Source organism: Tamandua tetradactyla, chromosome 12 (assembly GCF_023851605.1).
Source record: "Tamandua tetradactyla isolate mTamTet1 chromosome 12, mTamTet1.pri, whole genome shotgun sequence".
NCBI lineage: Eukaryota > Metazoa > Chordata > Mammalia > Pilosa > Myrmecophagidae > Tamandua > Tamandua tetradactyla.
The window spans coordinates 16,155,227-16,176,907 of NC_135338.1; positions in this window are offsets into that span (position 1 = coordinate 16,155,227).

Below are 21,681 nucleotides of genomic sequence, written 5' to 3' on the forward strand. Positions count from 1 at the left end.
AATATTCAGTAAAATTCCCCTGTGCAGCCATCTGGCCCTGGGCTTTTCATTGTAGGAAGGTTTTTGATGATTGATTGACTCTCTTTACTTATGACTGGTTTGCTGCAGTTTTCTATTTCTTCTTGAGTCGGCATAGGTTTTTTTATGTGTTTCTAGGAAATTGTCCATTTCACTGGTTTGTTGTCCATTGTCCATTGCCTAGTTTGTTGGTGAATAGTAGTTCATAGCATCTTATGATTTTTTAAATTTCTTCATTATCCATTGTAATGACCCCTGTTTTTATTTATTTGCATCCTCTCTCTTTTTTTCTTTGTCAGCCTAGCTAAGGGTCTGTTGGTTTTATTGATTTTTCTCAAAGAACCAACTTTTGGTTCTCTCTATTGTTTTTCTGTTGCCCAGTTCATTTACGATGGCTTTAATCTTTGTTATTTCTTTTCTTCTACTTGCTTTGCCAATCTGTTCCCTACAAGGTGATCAGAATGCTCTTTCTAAGATAAAACTCTCTTCAAGAGTTATAATCCTCTAGTGTCTCTACTAGTCTTCAGAACAGAGACAAAAGTAACAAGGAATTCTAATTCTATAATTTAAAGCCCTTTGTGATCTGGCTCCTATTTGTCTTTCCAGCTGTCACTACCCTTACCTTATTCAAGTCACCACCACCAATATCATCACTGCCCTCATAATCATCACTAATATTCAGTCACATATTAGTTCAAAGCCTATTGAAATCCATACAGTTCTTTTACCAACACGATTTTGCATATGAACTTCCACTGTGCCCTGTTAATTTCCACTCATCTTTCAAGTCCCATCTTAGATATTCCTTTCTCCAGAAGCCCTTACAAGACTTCTGTTGGCATCCATCCTATTTCCAGGGTATGTAGTACTGCACCTTCCATCAAAATTGCACATGAACACACCTACTTGCTCCATTGGATTTTAAGCTTCTTGAAGGCTTTAACTGTGTTGCTCATCAAGTTTTATGATGTAAGTCTAATGTTATTCCCTCATCATGGTATGCATATGTTAGTGAATACTTTATGATGGGCCAGAATTAAGTGAAACTATGAAACATCTTTGAATGACATAGTTCGTTAATTAGTACATAACATAAATATATTTCCTTATTACACAAACATGGTCATTTTTATGAAGTAAATGAGAAAATTATACCGGTCAAAAATAAATGAGAATTTTTTTCAGTTCAGAGTGTCTGTGCCTGTAGATTCTTGGATAAAATCTCAGTTGAAGGGAGTTCTTGAGAAGAAAATGTTGTGAAGCACTTCCTTATCCTTTTTCTGTTTTTTATATTTCTGGGCTATTCCAGAGACTTTTAGCCACCATTTTCACTCTCATGATATCATTTTGGCTATCTACTTCATTGCCATACCTTTTTTTTCTTCTTACCTTCTCATATCCTAAATAGTGCAAGTTCTTTTCATAATCTTATTTTTATTTTTCTCTTAAGAGTCATGGTAAGGGTGATAAAGTCTTCATTCAGTGGTGAGACATCAATTCTATAAAATGTCTGAATGAGTCCTTAAATAAATTCTGTTAATGGAATACCATTCTACTTATTTACATAATCTAATGAAGAGCTGTTTGAAATTTAAGAGTTTAAGAACTCCGTGCTCAAAAAAAAAAAAGAACTCTGTGCTCCCCTGGAACACAGGGAGAATAGATCACTAGAGAAAAAAGTAATTTAGTAAAAGTCACAAATTTCAAGAATCTCTGATGAATAAGTTCATTTGAGTCCTATGACTCTTATAGATGTGTCAATTGCTTGGGAAGATAATCCAAGCAAGTAGAAATAGAAGACACCCCATCATATATTGTATAAGACATATGGTAAACTTATAAAATTGAATACTTGCATACAAGTACAAAGTTACCTATTAGATCTATCACCATCAAATAGGTGAGATAATCAAATCGGTTGGATTTATACGGTCAGTTAACCAAATCAGTTGGATTCATAAGGTCAGTTTTCCTCACATTAGAGATCTCATCCAGTAACCAGTTGTCAAGGATTGAATCATATCTCCCACAAAAGGCATAGTCAGGTCCCAGCTGCTGGTCCTGTCAGTGTGGACCCATTTTTATTGTTTATATATAACTATGAATATAATTATAGCAAATAGATTAGAGCAGATTTGTAAATGCAAAGTTAAAAATAATGATTGGAATAAAGTAATTTAGACAACCATCTATGGTTTAAATTTAAAAGTATTTCTAGAGGGAAATTTATGAATGAAGAGGCTTTAGCAATGAAATAGAAAATTAAAAATATCTAATGTGTTTAGATATATTTTCTATTTTGTTTTACTTCTAACTATAAATTGCTTGGACTATTGAATTAGTAGTTCCCTATGCTAGTGAGAGCATCAGAAATTTCTCATGTGGGGAAGTTTAATATTTCCACCCTTGTCCCCAGTCCCTAATGGGGATTTTGCAAATACTTTCTTTATTTTCTGCCCTGATAACTCTGGTATGTATCAGGGCATCAAACAAACCTTTAAAAACTAACAAGATCCCATCCCCTACTATGTGATAAACTGATCATATAAGTTAAATTAGATAATGTGCTACAGAAAATATAAATTTTGCACCAAATAAACATCACTTCCTTTGGCCTCACAAAGAAGTTGAAGTTTTAAAACATCCTTTACCATTTAATCTGATTTACATTAGCCCTAGCTAGATTGGCTCCATTCATATTTCTGATTGAAGTCTGGTATCTTTTTCAACTTTTTAAGCAGTTGCTTTATGGAGAAATACTGACTCTGAGAGCTGTAGAATTCTTGCTGAGTCTCAGGTGTCATGCAGATATCTGAAGTTCCAGGGGATACCAGGTTATACACAAAGAGCATAGCATCTCAGAATTTAGAAATAACTGTTACCACTTAGAAATAGATGTGACTGCTGTAAGAGCTTGTAGTCTAGGAATCTCTACAATAAGTCATCCCCTGCAAACCTATGCTCATTTAAAAATATATTTTTTTATTGAGAAATCTTCATGTATATACAGTTCATACATGGTATAAAAATCAATGGTGCACAATATCATCATATAGTTGTGTATTCATCATCATGAACAATTTTTAGAACATTTGCATCACTCCAGAAAAAGAAAAAAGAAAAAACTCATACATCCTGTGCTGGTTTGAATTTATGGTGGACCCCAGAAAAGCCAAGTCCATTAATCCTCATTTAGTATTGCTAGATGGGAGCTTTTTGATTGTTCCCATGGAGATGTGACCCATCCATTTGTGGATGGAAACATTTCAATAGATGGTTTCAATGCAGATGTGCCTCCACCCATTCAAGGTGGGGCTGCTTACTGGAGCCCTTTAAGAGGGATCCATTTTGGAGAAAGCTTTAGAGCCACAAGAACCTACACAGCCAGAGACTTTTTGAGATTGTAGAAGGAAAACGCCCCTGGGGAGCTTCATGAAACAAGAAGCTTGGAGCGAAAGCTAGTAGACATCACCATGTTTGCCACATGCCTTTCCAGATGGAGGAGAAACCCTGAATATCTTCGGCCTTCTTGGACTGATGTATCTTTTCTTGGATGCCTTAGATTAGACATTCTCTTAGGCTTGGCTTAATTTGGACATCTTCACAGCCTTAGAACTTTAAAATTGCAACTTAATAAATTCCCCCCTTTTTAAAAGCCATTCCATTCTTGTATATCACATTCCAGCAACTTTCAAACTAGAATATATCCCATACCCCTTAAATTTCCTTCTCCTTGGCCACTAGTATTTCAATCTACTGAATGTTTTACACTTCATCTGCTCCTGTTATTTATTTATTTTTTGTCCTTAATTTTCTACCCATCTGTTCATACCCTGGATAAAAGGAGCACCACACACAAGATTTTCACTTGTGTTCTCAACTTTAACTCTCAAAATTTGTTCATTAATGTTAGTTCATATTACTGAAGATCTTACAGTATTTGTTCTTTTGTTTATTGCTAATTTCATGCAAAATAATGTCCTCAAGTTTCATCCACATTGCTGCATGCATCATGATTTTATTTTGTACCCTTACTGATAGTTTTCATCTCTACTGTCTTCTCCAGATCTCTCTCTCCTGTCTTTTCCTATTTTCCTGCAGTGTTCCCTTTACTATTGCTGTTAGAGTAGGTCTCTTCTTCACAAATTAACTCAATGTATTTGAAAATATTTTAAACCCTCCCTGATTTTTGAAGGACAGCTTTAAGGATTAAGAATTCCTGATTGGCAGTTTTTCTCTTTCAGTAACAAATATATCATACCACTGCCTTCTCACCTCCATGGTTTCTACTGAGAAATCCACATGCAGTCTTATTTAGCTTCCCTTATATGTGATGGATTGCTTTTCTCTTAATGCTTTCAGAATTATCTCTTTGTCTTTGACATTTGATATCTGATTTGTCTTGGAATAAGTCTATTCAGATCTATTCTGTTTGGGATATGTTGTACATCTTTGAGCTGTAATTTTATGTCTTTCATTAGAGATGGGGAATTTTGTCATTATTTTCTCCATATTCTTTCTGCCCCTTTTCCATTGTCTTCTCTTTCTGGGATACTTATCATACATACATTTGTGTGCTTCACATTGTCATTCATTTCCCTGAGACCCTGCTCATACTTTTTCTTTCTTTTCCCTATCTGTTCTTTTGTGTGTGAAATTTCAGATGTCCTGTCCTCTAGTTCACTAATCCTTTCTACTGCCTCTTGAAATCTGCTGTTGTACATCTCCATTATGTTTTTCATCTCTTCCATTGTGCCTTTCATTCCCATAAATCCTGCCATTTGTTTTAGCAAGCTTTTGAGTTCTTCTTTATTGTTGCTCGATGTCTTCTTTATGTCTTTCATCTCTTTTGCACATCTTCCTTCAACTTATTGATTTGACTTTTTATTTGATTTAGCAAGTTTGTTTAAATATTTTTAGTTGTTTCAACTCCTGTATCTCATTTGAAGTGTTAAATTGTTCTTTTGACTGGCCATATTTGCTTATCCTAGTATGATTCATAATTTTTGGTGGTGCCTAGGCATTTGGCTTCCTTGATTAGTTTATTCTGGAAGTCATTTTCACTCTTTTACATAGGATTTTCTTGTTGGTTTCTTTTGTTCTTTATTTATTCCTTGGATTTCACTTCAGCTTATTCTATACCTCTAATATGGCCTCTGTTTAACTGAAAAGAATTTTTCAGCTCTTGTTTTTCTTGTTCTTGCCCTGCCTATATGGAAACTTTTCTTTTTGAGGAAGGTCTCCTCAGATATGATTAACCCCAATCAGATTTTCCCAGACCAGACAGTCCCAGGTCTCAGGAAGAGGGTATGACCAATATCAAGTTTTCATAATGATCAGACCCCATAGGTTGTCAGACTTTCCTTGAAGTCTATAGACTTTGTGCTTTTCCTATCTTGCCCAGGCTATGGTGCTTGTCACCCTGCAACTCCCCACCAGCATTAAGTGGAGCAGAGCCTTTAATTCTCAGAAGACCCGTCTCTGCTAGGGGCATGGTTGAGGCAGAAACTAAGGCTGAAGGCAAGCTTAAGTTGTTTATGTTTTGCAGCCCTAGGGTCTGAATTCTCTGAATGAGGGATGCTACCTGAGCTGGGCCCACACCACCCTTTTCTTAGGGTAAAATAGCCCTTTAGAGAATTATCTCCCTCACTTGACTAGTTACTTTGTCTCTCAGAACTACTTAACTCCACCCTTGCCTGGTTCAGTGCTGACAATTGAAAATGCCTGAGGATTTCTCTAATGAATTACTTAGAATAGTTTTAAAAAAAAAGAAAAGAAAAGAAAAAGAAATCCCTTATCAGAGCCAGTCCCTAGCCTCCAAGTTTCACCAGTCAAGAGCCAGAGTTGGCTCCTAGCTCAATGCATTCCTTTCCTTGGGGAACAGCCCTTTCACAATATTCTGAGCTCAGCTGTCTCCAAAAGCCTCCTCTTTTTTTTGTCAGCCACACCTCCTCTCTGCTAGGAGAAATCTCAGGGTTCATTTCTTGCTGCTCTAGGCTTATCTGTGCTCAGAGCTTGTATTCACCAGTCCATATTTTGATTTATAATTAAATCATAATTAAAACTTGGTTGAGCTACCTTCCCTTGTTCTTAGTACAGACTGCTTCTTTTTCCTATGGAGAAGTATCTCCAACACAGCCTGCAATGCCATTTGGGGATAGACTCCAGACTGTGCTGTTAGGGAACTTCATTTACAGTTCTGCACTGTGATCTTAGTCCTTCCACCTGTTCTGGACTGGTGTATAATGTGTGTGTCCTGCCATGCATGTTCCTCCAAACAGTTATTCCAGGTAGTTCCTGGCTAATTACTAGCTGCTCTAGAGGACTAACTAAATTCTACACCTTCATATGCTGCTATCTTGCCCCACATTTCACATTTGTTTTAAAGTCTACATGTAGTTACATAATCCAGATCCCCTACATGACTTTTTATATTTTATGTTTCTCTTGTATTTTGAGAATTTTTTCTTGTTTCCTCATATTACTGCTTCTTTTTTGGATTCTTGACATTTTATATAAAAACTATGCAGATAATGATAAGCATGATGTCATCTTATGTCAGATAAGATTTTATTTGATTTTTGCAGGAAGTTAGGGGCATTAGCAATCCAGGATTACATTAATCCAACCAGAAACTTAGATGAACTGAGGACTGCTCATTTTGGATTCAATTTGACTTCTTGGGAGTAATCAATTGGTTTCCCAACAGAATCCATGAGCAATTTACCAGGAACCTCCTTTCTTCATGAGCCCTGTATTCTAATTCTGGTACTGATTGCCCTATGAGACATCAAATATTTCAGTTTTTCAACCATCTCTTTTCTAATTAGTAGATAGCTCTATGGGGGTAGTGACCACAAGTGTCTGGGTTATTATCATTTTATGTACTACCCTTCCTTTGAAATTAAGACATATATTTTTTCATTAATCTTCAGTCCTTTGTTTTATATTATTTTGTTTCTCAGATTTTTATTAAACTTCTCTAGAGTTGGTTTATTACTTGACTTGCAATTATCAGAATTGAATTACTCTATGATAAAAGAGATTTGTGTTTACTTAATGAAAATATCAGCATAAAGCAGATGTTCAGGTTTCAGGGGAGAATATCTATGGTTAGGTTAGCAAGGAAGATTTGGAAAGAATAATTATTTTGGACATCTGCTGTGAAATGCTTGCTGTTGTAGGTGTGCATGAAGTTGTGTACCCCACAAAAACATCTTTTTAATCTTAACTCATTCTGTGGGTATGAAATCATTTTAAATAGGACCTATTTATGAAGTTAGTTCATTTAAGGTCTGGCCCTATTGACAATGATAGGTCTTAATCCTGTTACTGGAGGTCTTATAGAGAAGGCCACAGGAAGCAGCCAGAAGCTGCTTTCTAGAAGAAAACCCAGAATAGAACATTGTTGCTATGTCTATTTTTATGTGACAAAAAAAAACCAACAAAGATAGCTGGCAGTCAGCCCCAGATGGTCACCATTTTCAGGGCAAAAGCATTGCCTTGCTAAGTCTTGATTATGGACTTGCTCCAGCTTCAAAACCATGAGCCAATGAACTTCCATTGTTTGAGCCAACCCATTGTGTGGTATTTGTTTTAACAGCGGGAAGCTAAAATAAAGGTACTAATGAAAAGCTAGTTAGAAATTGTTTGGAAAACTGCATGAAATTGTGTATTGTATTAATTTAAAGTGAACCAGATTTTCACATACCTGATATTGATCAATTAATTTTCTTTCACTCAGAAGTAGACATGATGTGGTTTCCTTAGTTCAATTTAGTCAGATATTAGTCATTGAATTTCTAATACATATTATCACCACAAATTCTTTGGGATATTCAAAGATGAATAAGATTCATTCATAATTCTGCAGGAAATAATGTTGTGTAAATGTAGTTGTTGAAACAAATTGAAAGCATATCAAAATTGAAGTAAATTCAGGGGTTGAAAGCAGATTCCACTTAACTATAGTTTGAATGCTCAGTTCAACCTATTGGCTTGTTTAATCGTAAGCTGCCAATACAACAATATGTGATGACCAGGTCAAAGGAACACAATATATTTAAAAGTGAGGATACCAATTTCTCAAAAGCCCATCAGCCCAAGGGCTGCAAAAATGAAAATACATCTGTAAGGGGTGGTCTCAGGAATTGGTCATCAGTGGAGGTTCTAAAGCCAATTCTGGAAGGCTCTGGTCTGAGTGCAGCAGCAGGAGCAACAGTGAACTTCTTCACAACAAAATATAGGCATTGAAGCCAAGAGTCAGAGTGACTGGGTGTCAATCTTCCTCAAGCTGATACTCACCAAAGTGGCATTTGCTCTGGGTTCTGGCCAGCATCAAACCATTCTATGTCATAGTCTCACACAAATATCTGGTCAACATGTTTTTAAAGCTTTTTGTGATTCAAGATCATTAATGTCATTTCAATATACAACAATTCACAATCCAGTGTGTGTGTTTTGTTCTTATGTGTGTATCAACATGCATGTAGATACTGGGTGGGAAAGACAACTGAAAACTGTATTTAGCTTTAATAATACCAGGTATATTGGGATAATTGTTATAGAGAATACAATGGGTTTATGGAAAAAAGAACTAAATAATTACTGAAGAAATATCATGGAAATTCTCCAGAGAAGTACGGCCTTTGCTGGTCCAAGCAAGTTGGAGAATTATGGCAGATATTGGGGATAGGAAGTACATTCCAGGCTTCTGAGAACAGCTTGAGAAAATGCCTTCTTGTGGTAATAAAATGTTGAATGGTATCCCTTCAGCTGCCAGAGTGATTTGAACAGTGAATAAAAAAGTATTTCCCTCTTGGGGGAATGGTGAGAAAGGGGGAAAGCTCAACTTCCCCAAGTGGAGAATTCTTGATATTCTCACAGGTGGTGGGGACAACCAAAGCAATAGGCGGAACCCTCAATCTGGGGGTTTGTCCATATGAAACTTAACCCCACAAAAGATAGGCTAAGTCTACTTAAAATTAGACCTAAGAGTCACCCCAGAGGACCTCTTTTGTTGCTCAGATATGGCCTCTCTCTCTCAGCCAACATGACAAGCAGACTCACTGTACTCCCCCCTGTCTACATGGGACATGACTCCCAGGGGTGTGGACCTTCCTGGCAACATGGGACAGAAATCCTAGAATGAGTTGGGACTCAGCATCAAGGGATTGGGAAAACCCTCTCAACCAAAAGGGGGAAGAGTGAAATGAGACAAAATAAAGTGTCAGTGGCTGAGAGATTCCAGTCAAGAGGTTATCCTGGAGGTTATACCTTCCTCATTATATAGGTATCACCTTTTTAGCTAAGGTGTAATGGAGAGGCTGGAGGGAGTTGCCTGAAAACAGAGCTGTGTTCCAGTAGCCATGTTTTTTGAAGATGATTGTATAATGATATAGAATCATTATACAATGATTGTGACTGTGTGATTGTGAAAAAAAAATTGAATGGTAACAATTGGAGTAAATCTTAAATGAAGAGCATTGCAGTATGGTAGTAAGGTCATATTAAAAAGACTGACCAGAGAAGTCTAGCTAATTGAAGATTAAATTATAATGACATGAAGAATCTTATTTACCATAAATTCCTATAGAAAAAATTCACAATAACCATTAGCATTAAAAGAGAGAGACTACATTACACCGAGAGGTCTCTTGGTGTTTCCTTACTGAGGAGAAATGGAAGAGCATAGGGCATCACCAGTCCTTAGTCACTTTTAGACTGCCCTAGTGCAGCTGATGATTTGCTGAGCAAATATTAAAGACAGAATTGTGAGGAAAAAAAGCTTATATTTAAAAAGAGACCATGCCCAACCCTTCATCTGTGTCTCAATTGCTTTAAATACCTTTAGCCACTTCTGCTAACTACCGCCTTCATATTTCTATTGCTTGATATATAGTTAGCTCTTTGGGATATTATCTTTTGGCTTCTTCTCCTGTAGATGAAATTAACCTCTCTTACAACACATACCCCACTCTTTCATTCAATCAATATAATTTTATCTGAATTTTAATGAGTGTTTACCCTATTAAGATAATTGCGAATTGTCAAGAACTTTATTGTAAAAGTTAAATATGTAGACTTTGTTTAATTTTTAACTTGCTTACATTTCTATAAACCTATCCCTAAATTCAGCCCAATCATATTCAGCATACACTTTTCAAATCTGTTTCCCCCAAATATTAAAACTCATCAGATATTGATTCTTTTTTCCTTATCTTCTAATTTCCAACTATTCTCAAGACCTGCTGCACATCTGTTAGCCCGAAATTTCCCTTTATTGCTCTCTTGTGTTAGATATCTGTTTCCTGGGCTTCTTATCTTCCTTTTTCTTTGTTATTTCCTTATATATAGTACCCACTTAGTAGTTGTCTAAGGAGAGGAAGGGTGTATTTCTGAAATTTCAATGTATACAGATTTATTCTAATCACATAATTGAGTAATCAGTTGTCTGAGTCTAGCATTACAGATTGATACTCAGAATTTTGAAGAATTATTCCATTGTCTTCTAGCATGTTTTTTTTTAAGTGTCATCATTCGTTCTTTTTACATATATTACTTGCTTTTTCTGCTTTAGGTTTTTACCATATCCACCTTAATCTTTAAAGTCCTAAATATTCATGGTTTTCTGTGTTAATACAGATATTTTTCTCATTCAGCTGGCTGGCTATTGAGAGGGTATCTTTAAGCTAAATTCTCATGTTTTAAGGATTTTCTTCTTCTTTTACTTACTTGCTAACATTTTTTCTTTTACTTTTTCTGTTATTTTTCTCTGGAAGCTTTAAAATCAGAAATTGATCTTCTAATTTTGTTTTCTTTCTTTCTTTCTTCTCCTACCTTCCTCAGTCCTTTCCCCACCCCCCACCCCAGCCCTGCTTTCTACTTTTTTGGAGTTAGCTTTGATAACCTCCTTTCAGATTTCTATGAATGTTTCATTTCTGTTCTTCATTTTTATTTCTGAAAGAGTTTTTTGTTGTTTCATTCTCATTTCTTATAAGTATTATCCTGCTTTTGTTTTATGGATGAAAGTTTTTGTGTTATTTCTGAGAAAGTATGAGAGAAAATTTTCTTTGAAGTTTTCTTCTGTTTCACCTATGTTTCTTCAGAATCAATTTTTTTCCATTTTTATATTGTTATTTCTCTTTTTTGTTGTTGGCTGATTCATGAATTCCCTAGTGATCCTTGCTTGGAGGAGTACATATAAGCATTGGACAAATTCCCTCATTAGCTTAATTTTAGAATCTGCAAATAGATGGTGTATGTTCACAGGGCCACTCCATCATGGCTGGTTGTAGAGATTTTTTTCTTTAGGAGGAGTCTGGTTCTTCAGAGAAGGGCCTTTCCAATTGCTCCTGGTTTAGGAGGAATAGGAAGGGGTTGAGCAAGCATTCAGCTGCCTCTTCTCTGAGAGTAGAGATGTGAATAGGGGGCAAGGGGATTAATAATTTCTCATGTTAACTTTCACCATATCTGAGTACTTGGCGTCTACAAGTCCAGTAATACTTACTATCCAATTTCTCCAAAGGAAAAAGAAATAGTCTCTCTCTGAATGAAGGGAAGGAAGAAGAGGGGAGGAGGTAGTATGACCTTTGTATAGGACAAAAGGCAGGCTGACCCATATCTGATGCACATTCATAAGTTTTACTCTAATCTTCTCCTTAGAGTTCTAAATCCCTTCATTCTCCCTACTAACCCATGAGTGACGGTCTACTGTTTTAATTATCTCCTCACTGTTTGGACCACATGCTTCTCAAAACAATTCCAGAAATAAATGTTCTGAATGCCTTCTACAGACACGCTATTATACAAAACATTGTTTACTTCCTCATTGGTATTTTTTAGCTTTTAAATTGTCATTGTCTTATTGCAAAAATCTATGAAGACAAATGCCACTTGTGATTGATGATAATGACTGCTTTCAGTGCTGCTTAAATAGGAGTGTAAGGTTAATTCCAGCATAGAAGAAACAGGCTTGCAGTGGGCAACAGAATGGGGCATGTGGAGCTAATGCTGTGTGCTTGCTGACACTGATGAGGTTTACTTCCACTGCAGACCACAAACTCATCTCAATTTCACTTTTCCCTTTCTCTGTTTTTTTACCCCCCCTCATTTCTGAAGCTGACTCATTTGTCTAACCAACAAATTTTCTTTATCACAAAGCGTAAAGACATATTGTTACCAAAAGCACTATATAATTTTTCACCATCGTCAATGAATATATACTCATTGGAGGCAAAAAAAGATAAGCTGTTAGTTATTACTGCTCACTAGCCAATATCTATGACAAAGCTTTGCACATAGTAGTTGTAAAATAAATATTTGTGGTTTGTGTAGTGCCATTCACTTGCTGTATGTAACTTTGTGTACGTGTCTGTGTGAGTGGGAGCTGGTGGTGGTAGTTTCTATAACTTCACTAGGACTTAATCAATAAATTATTATGCTGAAAAGTTTAACATAATTGATAGTGGTTTTTGGCATTTATCTTTTGCAGTATAACTTCCTTGGGGGGTGAAAACAATTGTATCTCTTCCTATCTAGCAAATTATTTAATAAAAGTGCTGCACTGTAAACTTGTAATAAATAGTAATTAATGTTGATGAATTAGCCTGATGAAATATTCCCTAAATAACATCCTATAAGACTATGAAAGATGACTTGTTCTGAAGTCAGAAATAAAGGCTGCTAGTACACTAATCCCTCCCAAATTTTTTTTTCATCTTAGGATAAAATGAGTTTATATTTGCCAGAGGTCTACTTAGCCATTTGCCAGTTTCTACACATTTATTTGCTTTAAAGTCATGTTCATTCTACCAAATTTAAAGCATTCCTATCAAAATGTTGTTGGACATAGGATTATTATTAAGAATGCTAAAAAACTTCCCAGTTCATTGCTTCATTACAGCACAGAGAACTACGTACATATTTAAACTAAAAATGACCATATTCCCTGATTCCCCCCAGTTCTATTCTGCTCCACTTTCTGAATTTTCAAATCACTCCTAATAAATCATATTTTATTTACCCATTAAAGCAAAGAAACCTCTAATCATGCTCATTCTTTGTTTCTCCTTGACTACTATAATCATTAGTCATATACCAAGATACTCAATTTGACTTCCTACATCCTTTGAATTCTTTCTCTTCAACCCTACTGTTACAAACTTTGTTCAGGGCATTATGATTTTTAGGGGAAAATGGCCACAACCTTTCAACTGCTCTTTCTGATTCTTTCCTTTTCTTCAAATTACTGTTAATGCTGCATCAAATTTACCTTTCAAAATCTAGCTGTAATAGTGTCACACCCCTATTTCAAAACCTGTCAGATGACCACTGCCTGCAACATAAACAAGAAATTCCTTTATAATCTGATTCTAATCTATTTTATTAACTACCCCCACTCCCACTGCTTTCTCCCCTTTCCCAAAAATGTATATTCCTGCCATACTGAACATTTCAGCACTTGTCTCATTTATACTTCTGTTCCATAGCACATGGTCTTCTCTTTCCCTGGAATGTTTTCCTTTGTGTTCATTGTGGAAAATAATCTATTGATCCCTCAGAATTTCAAACTGGTAGCTGTTGAGCAGACACTGTCTGCAAATGTTACTTGTTGAGGACAAGCACAACATTAAAATAAATTACATTTTAATGACTTTAGACATGCTCTTACTTTCTAATGTCCTCAGGTCCCACTATTTCCAAATATCTTACTCTGTCCTGGTTCAAACATATTTATATATTCCTGGCACATTTCCGTATGCTTCCAGTTCATGTATCATAGACTGGGCATATGCATTGTTTTAGAAAATTGTCTGACATCCCATAAGGTTAGTGAATGTTAGAAATAATGGTAGTAACAATGGTAATAGTCAGCATTATTTTTAAATCTTTGTCCTCAAATATCTCTTCTTACTGAATAATTTTCTGATTTAGGTTGTTCAACTGTCCCGGTTTGTCTAGAACTGTCCCAGTTCTAGCATTGAAAGTCTGGAATCCAGAGAAATCCCTCAGTCTCAGACAAAAAAAAGACAATTATTCATTTCTACCTCAGATTGCTTCATAGCTATGCATGCTTCTTTTCACAGAACTTCACACATTCTGTGTGTGTGTATAACATCATTTTGTTTCCCCAACTCCAAGTACTTAGTGATTTTTTTTTTTGGTACCCTCTATTCCCAAAGCCGCACCCTACATACCAAATTATGAGCTCCTGTTCTGGAAAAATACACATTTTTGGATGAATATTTACTTTTAATGGGATGACTTTGGCAGATAATCTGTTGATAGAATGGAGGAAGTAGAAAATCCATCTGGCATGTGCCCCTGCTGTTAATGTGCTCGAATAAAACTAAATGAACCTATGACCAGAGTAGCTCTTGCCTAGACATTAGACTCTGCATCCTAATGCAACTCTTCCTGGAAATAGGAGCCATACAAAAATTTGTCTTTCTTCCTATATATTATAAATATAATTTTGCTTTTACTCTGATGAAACGGTTCATCTCAACTCTTCAAATAATCTATCCAAATTGTTGAAATGCTTTGCCATTGCTGGTTACATAAGCTAATTACTTATTTGGTTAATAGGATCATGTGGAGAAAACAATCATATATTTGTAATTCATGTATGTTGGCAATATATTTTTTAGTAAATATTGAAAAAGATTAAACTGTTTTTAATATTTTCTAATGTTAATGAAATATAATTTTACTGAAGCTAAGAGTCAGATAGCAATTATCTTTTTCTGACAAAATTATTCTAAAGGAGGGGCACATTTCCTTCAAGGCTTAAGTCATGCCTCCTCCTTCTGAAGGCAGGAAAATATAGCAATCAGCACACTGGGTTCTTGTAATTGACCATCTTAGCCATGAATTTGAATTCTAAGATTTACTAGCTATGTAACCTTAGAATATGTCTATCATTTCTGAAGTTCAGCTGTGAAATAGAAACAATAATATCTACCTATCTAGATTTCTGTAAATTAAATAAGATACTACTAATTAGGCATTTAGTAACAAAAGTATCACGTAGCACATCCTTGAAAAATTCCAGTAGTTATTTTTATTTGAATTTGTATTGCCAATGGCTGTATAAATGTATAGATTCTAAAAGTCACAAAATTTTCACAATATTTGTTTCCTTAAATCTGTTTCAAATATCCAAATAATTGCATTTATTACTTATGTATTTCCAGATCTAAACACATAACCAGTTTAAATCCTGACTCAACTGAATACTCAGTTGTTACAAATTTCAAATGGATTAGAATGAATAGTAATAATAATGGTGGTAGTGATAACTTAATCTGTACCATTTTACAGATTAGAGGACATTTTTATATATGTTGTGTCTTTAGAACACTGATAAATAACACCCTCACTTTCTTTCCCACATTTCCTACTGATTGAAAGACATGCCCAAATGAGATAGATGAAGATCAAGATTCCACTTTCTTAGTGCTAGAAACGGGACTGCTGGACAGAGCTTCCTTGTACAGCTACAATGTGCTTCCTAATATTTCACCCCAGAATGAACCTACTTTCCCAAACTGCAAGGCTCATTCTCACCGAGACAAAGCCTGCCTCAGTATGATTATCATACAACAGATCACTTTGCTCCCTGGGGTCAGTCAGATTCTGAATGGGGAGTAGCCACAGGCACTGAGTTAATACCTCAGTCCCATTCCCTTGGCAGGAGTGAGTGAGGTAAAGAAAAGATAAAGGTGTCTCTCGGAGCTTTTGCCTCTTGGTAGTGCAATAGAAATCCCTCCCCTCTGTGGATAAATGATTAGTGGGGACTGAGGGTTTCTCCCTGATAATCTAATTGTATTCTATGTCTGTTGAATGATATTTGTCTCATTTTACTGATATTAATATTGTCTGATAAAGGCAGTAACAACCAGACAAATAGCAATATGACAACTAATTTTGTTATGCAATTCTAATTATGAAACAAGGTAGGAAAAGAGCAATTGTATAAATTATTTGAGATTCCTAGAATACAAATACTCTTTGCTCACTATATAACCATACGAAAGACCACACATCTTTTAGATTGTCAAAAAAAAAAAAAGAATAGTAGTTCACAAAGTCCATAATTGTCCCCAGAACAATACATATAAACCCAAAGTGTGCTGTTTGGGAAATTCAAAGAAACAATCTAAAAGCTTCTCCTTCAAAGGAGAGAGAAGATCAGGGGAAATGGGTGAGAGGCAAAGTGGCATTCTTAAAGAGGGATAATGTGCAGTTCGTGGTTTTTCCTAAGTGCTGACATAGGCACACACTCCAGGGAAAGGAGGGCATCAGTGATCTAGTAAAATATGGATGGTCTTTAGCTAAAGGTCAAATGAAATTGTACTGGAAACCTTGGGGATACTTGAAAGTGGGAGCTGAAGACAGAGGGCTGCTCATTAGAGCTTGTGCTTAAGTACCAGTTTCACTTTATCTGGGAAATTGTTCATTTTGGTGAAAATTTGAGCTCTGTCAGTTTGCCAAGTGGGCCGGGCCCAGGGGTGATCTCAGGCTCACAGGTTCCTGCAGAAGTTAAAGCTACCTGGGGACTATTTTCAAAGGACACTGCCAAGGTTAGCAAACCCAAAATCTGACCTTCCCCTTTTTCCTTTCCATTTATGTCTGTTTGTAAAGTTCAAAGTGATCTCTTTTTTCCCAAAAAAGGAAGCACTTCAAATGCAATAAAATGATAAAAGATTCCAAAGGGATGCAGCTATAAAAAGAGAAGGTGAAGTAAAACGTTTCTCCTAAGAAGGTTCGTTGTTTAGGGAAATGTAATTCAGATAGCTAGGTGACAATTACTGTATTTCTTAGATTAGATTTAGCCTGGACATTTTATTGTGCTACTTCCTTTAACCAGATCCAAATATTATTGCCAAAGGATTAATGAACAAAAAGAGAGAGAGGCTTTTCATAGGCTATACAGAGAAGCTAATAAATAATTAGGAATCTTTTAGATTGTCCAAATGTATGGAACCCCTTATAATATATTCATAGAAATAAAGCTCCAAAAGAAAGGAATTATGCTGTGATTAAATGACATGCATATATAATGATGAAAGAAACAAAGTTGAATTTAAAAAATCTGTTATGTACCTACTACATGCTAAGATTTTTTTCATCTCTATCTGAAATTCTTCTACCTTTGAATTTATCAACCTGCTTATTATCAGTCTCTTACTAATGTATTTGCTTCAAGATGGAATGTACTTTATCTTGTTCACTGCTGTATTCCCAAATCTAAAACAGAACCTGACATGATATTTGTTTGTACTTTTTCTACATGTACCTATTGGTTCTATTTTACTTTTTCTTTAATGAATAAGTACACATAACTGACATGCCCAAACACATGATCTCATGTAATCATTTTAACAACCATGTTAACTAGTTTTTTATGATATGAAAATGTTTCCTCTCATAGCTATTAAGTAGTAAAAATGGAACTGCCATCTAATTCCAATGGACTTTGTATTGTGTATTCCAATAGAGTATCTTTTATTTATACAGAGTATTTTTATTTATACAATTAGCATAAATGGAGCCCTAAATAATTTCCTTACAATAACTTAAATTACTGTGAGTCAATCACTTTATTGGGAGCTTTATATATATTATCTTTGTGTGTGTGTGTGTGTGTGTGGCAGAGCTATTATTAGGTTGAACAATAAGAAATTGTCAATACTTTACCATTTTTACATAAATAGCAAATTTATGCAAATTTGCTATTTATGTCTAATATTAATTCTATATTAATTAATATTAGACAAATATTATTTGTTGGTGCTACGCTTTAATATTAATTTTAACATTAACTGCATTTTACAGGGAGGAACTGAGGTTCAGAGAATTTAATAATGTGTACATGGTTCAATTCCAGTAAGCAATAAACTGAACCAGTTTTGAATTAAAAATGCCTGTTCTTTCCCTTGCTTCTCAAATATGGCTTTCACAGTGGAATCCCAAGAATACTGAAGTAAGTGATAAACATGTCATAATGTTTTGGATATTCCCTTTCTTTTGAAAAAAGTATGGCTACATATAGAGTACAACCCAGAATGACTTGAATTCTTACGAGGACAGGTAGGCACTGGAAGCACTCCACGCTGTGTGGGATCACTTGATTAGAATGCTCTACTAGGAAACCTGCATAAGCAGAACGTGTTTCCCCAGGCCGGGAACCTAGAACCATCTTAATTAGAGTAAATGTCCATGCTGAGATCAGCCATTGATAAACACAACTGTCTGATCTGCTGGGAACCAGTAAAAGATCATTCTCTTTGAAGGAAAAAAATGCTGACTTTACATAAATGTCATCGATATGCTATGGTTGACTTGGACAGGTTAGTCAATGTAAAAGTCATATTGGCAAAATAGTTCAGAAATGAAAATAGATGGATGTGGATTGTACCTAGGAAGTATGTATAATTTGGGAAAATTAAGAGAGATGTTATCCCTTTCCAATTGTTTATTTATAATTTTTTCTTCTTCCCTTCTCAAACTATTTTTAAATATCACAAATTATAGTTGTTGCATTGCTTTTATGCTAATATCATTGAAATTAAAGAATATTTTTGAAAAGCTTCTTTTTTCTTTTTTTTTTTCGCGTGGGCAGGCACTGAGAATCAAACCAGGCTTCCTGCGGGGCAGGTGAGAATTCTACCATGGAGCCACCACCGCACAGCCCTATTTTTGAAAAGATTTTAATTGCTTTTGAAGGTGTATTGCAATTTAAAAGCTGTAAAAAACCTATAAACTTTCCTAATATTTTTTTGTTTTACTTTTTAGTAAAATTCAAAGTAAATTTTCAGAAAATTCAAAGATACACTTACAAAGACACAGTACAGTGACCCAGGTGTTATTTATAGAAGTAATTATCTCAATTGGCTTTCAATGAAAAGCATTCCTTTTCAATTGGAAGTCTGAGTGGGATCACATAAATTATTTAATGAACTGATTACCAAGGTTATAGTCTTCAAATACAGCTTTGCGAACAGCCTCACTTTCCTAAAATAACAAGTATTCTCTAAAGACATATTAAAAACATAATACAGACCCACGGAGGAGGTGCCCATAGCTCGTGGAGTACTTGGGCCATGTGGATGCACAAAGAATTGAACCAAGGGCTCCAGCATGACAGATGATCACACTTTCAGCTGCATTAAAGGAGAGTCCTCCATGAAAATTTTACCTTTTCCCAACTGATAAAGAACATCTGAGTGTAGAATTTGATGAAAGTATCATCATTTTGCTTACCTAGTGCTTATCTTGTTGTGAGTGTAAACCCAGAGGAAGACAATTCTCAGCTGAGCTGTTGACCATGCAGCCACTGGAGTTAGTGAAATTGAAAGATGTAGTTATAGAATTTACTCAGGCAGAGTGGGTCATGCTGGATTCATCCCAGAGAAGGCTGTTCAGAGATGTGATGCTGGAGAAAATCAGTCACCTGCTCTCAGTGGGATATCAAGTCTGTAAACCAGATGTAGCTTTAAAGTTGGTTCAAGGGGAAGAACTGTGTGAAGAAGGAATTGGATTTTTTCAAAACCAAAATTCAGAAATCACCAAACAAATGCAAACATTCCTATTTCGATCATTCCGTTCTGTGGATACAATGAGGAATTCACAAGATCATCACGTGGTTGCATATTGATCATCATGATCATGTCTTGGAACATTTGCATCTGATCAGAAGAAGAAATAAAAAGAAAACAGAAAAGAATTTAAGCATTCTGGACCCCTTATCCCTCCCTTTCATTGATCACTAGCATTACCAAATAAAACTGATGTTTGAAAAAAAAAAAAGAAAAAGAAACATAATACATCTTTGACCTCTGCTGTCATGTTTTTGCCTTAAATTCTCTCTCATTTAGTGAGTAAAGGATTATGCTGAGAATTAAGTTTGGATGTGATTTTATGATTAGCTGATTTCTATTCTGTACTTACATGCCTGAAATTTTCCTTTTATTAAAGCAATTGTGTCAAAATTTCTTGCACAGAAATCACATTTTACCTTTCCAGGATGTTTTATCAAGAAGCCAAAAGGAGGGTAGAAATGGTGTTTGTTTTTAAGTTGGGTATAACGTGACAGGGGATGACTTTCATAATCCTCAAAAGGGACAGACAGTTTATTTTTCCCCTAAGGAGATGGAAAAGGTAAAGTCACGCTGAACACTCAGAGCTGAAATGAGGTGCTTAACACCAACAAATACACAGTGCCTTTCACTCCCAGCCAGCTAATTCCTTTAGTTATGCTAATACTGTCCTCCAGAGGAAGTCTGCAGGAATTTGAAAGGGTTACAAAAGAAGGAACAGGGAATATTGAAGGCTGTGAAAACAATGAATTTAAACCCAGGCTCTAAAAAAAAATAAATGCCATTTCAATCTGATTTTATCTTATCTTAAAGGATAACTAATTTTTAACTTTCTTTAAAAATTGGAGCTGAAGCCAACACTTTATCCATGACTATGAATATCAACAAGCATACTCTGAAGTTTTCCACTTATATATTAATATTCTTGGTAAATCTGAAATATAATGATCTCACATACATTTTGAAAGTAAATTTAGATCAAGGAAACAGTAAAGGACTGAGATTAAGCAATTAAAAATAGTGGTCCTGTTATTACTTTTCCTTCATGGTATTTCTTTTGGCAAGTCTTTAGAATTCAGTGTACATAAAACTATCATCTTATATTAGCATCACTAAAATGACTCAAAATTTTAATTATCACAATTGGAAGTAATTTGAAATGAGGAAACCCAAGCTATTTGATTATAGTTAGCAAACCCAAAGTAGTAGTATAAAATATCAACAAATCAAATTTAAACATCAAAAAGGTAAAATAAGTACATGAAAATATGATAATATGCCTCCCTATGTAAAGATTTATCATTTAAATATTCAAACTTTCCTAATATTAGAGAATATATAATTATTCCACATGATTTATTTTCACCTTCACTAATATTGCTTTTACTATTTTATAGTGCTAGACACTGAGGCTAATGAATGCTGGGGAAATAGAATTCATGTTTAATGATTTGACTGACTTCCACTTTACTCATCGTCAGACCACCATGTAATGTTTTTCTGCATTTGAATTCTTGGAGGAGCAAAGCAAATCATAAGAAAGTTTCTCAGTATTTTACTAAAAAAACTGTAAAGAGTTTTTAAAAAAATCTTTATCTTGAAGTATGATACCAGAGTTCCTCTTCGAGGAAAAGTACTTTGTGTTGAAAAATATTTCAATAAATAAGCTGCTTGGCATAAGCGTGATGACAGGCAGCAAAACCTAATAGTTCAGAAGCGCCAAATTAAAACAAGAGATATTTTTAATCTTTTTTTCCTCAGAAAAAAAAGGGAAACAGAGAAGTGATGGGAAGCAAGAGGACCAGAGAAGTAGGTTGCTCTGCATTTTAACTGGGATCGGCAGAAAATACCAGCGGAGAGGTGGTCAAGAGGGCTCGGGAGCGCTGCATAACAACTCTTCCTCTTCTCTGGCTGCAAAGTCGTCGACCAAAGGATTATGCTATAGATATTTAAAGCATGCAGAAAATACAGAATATATGCAACAAGTATGAGTGTGCACACTGAGTATAACAGACAGTACCATATCGTCCATATTTGTTTCATATATCTCTCGTATTAA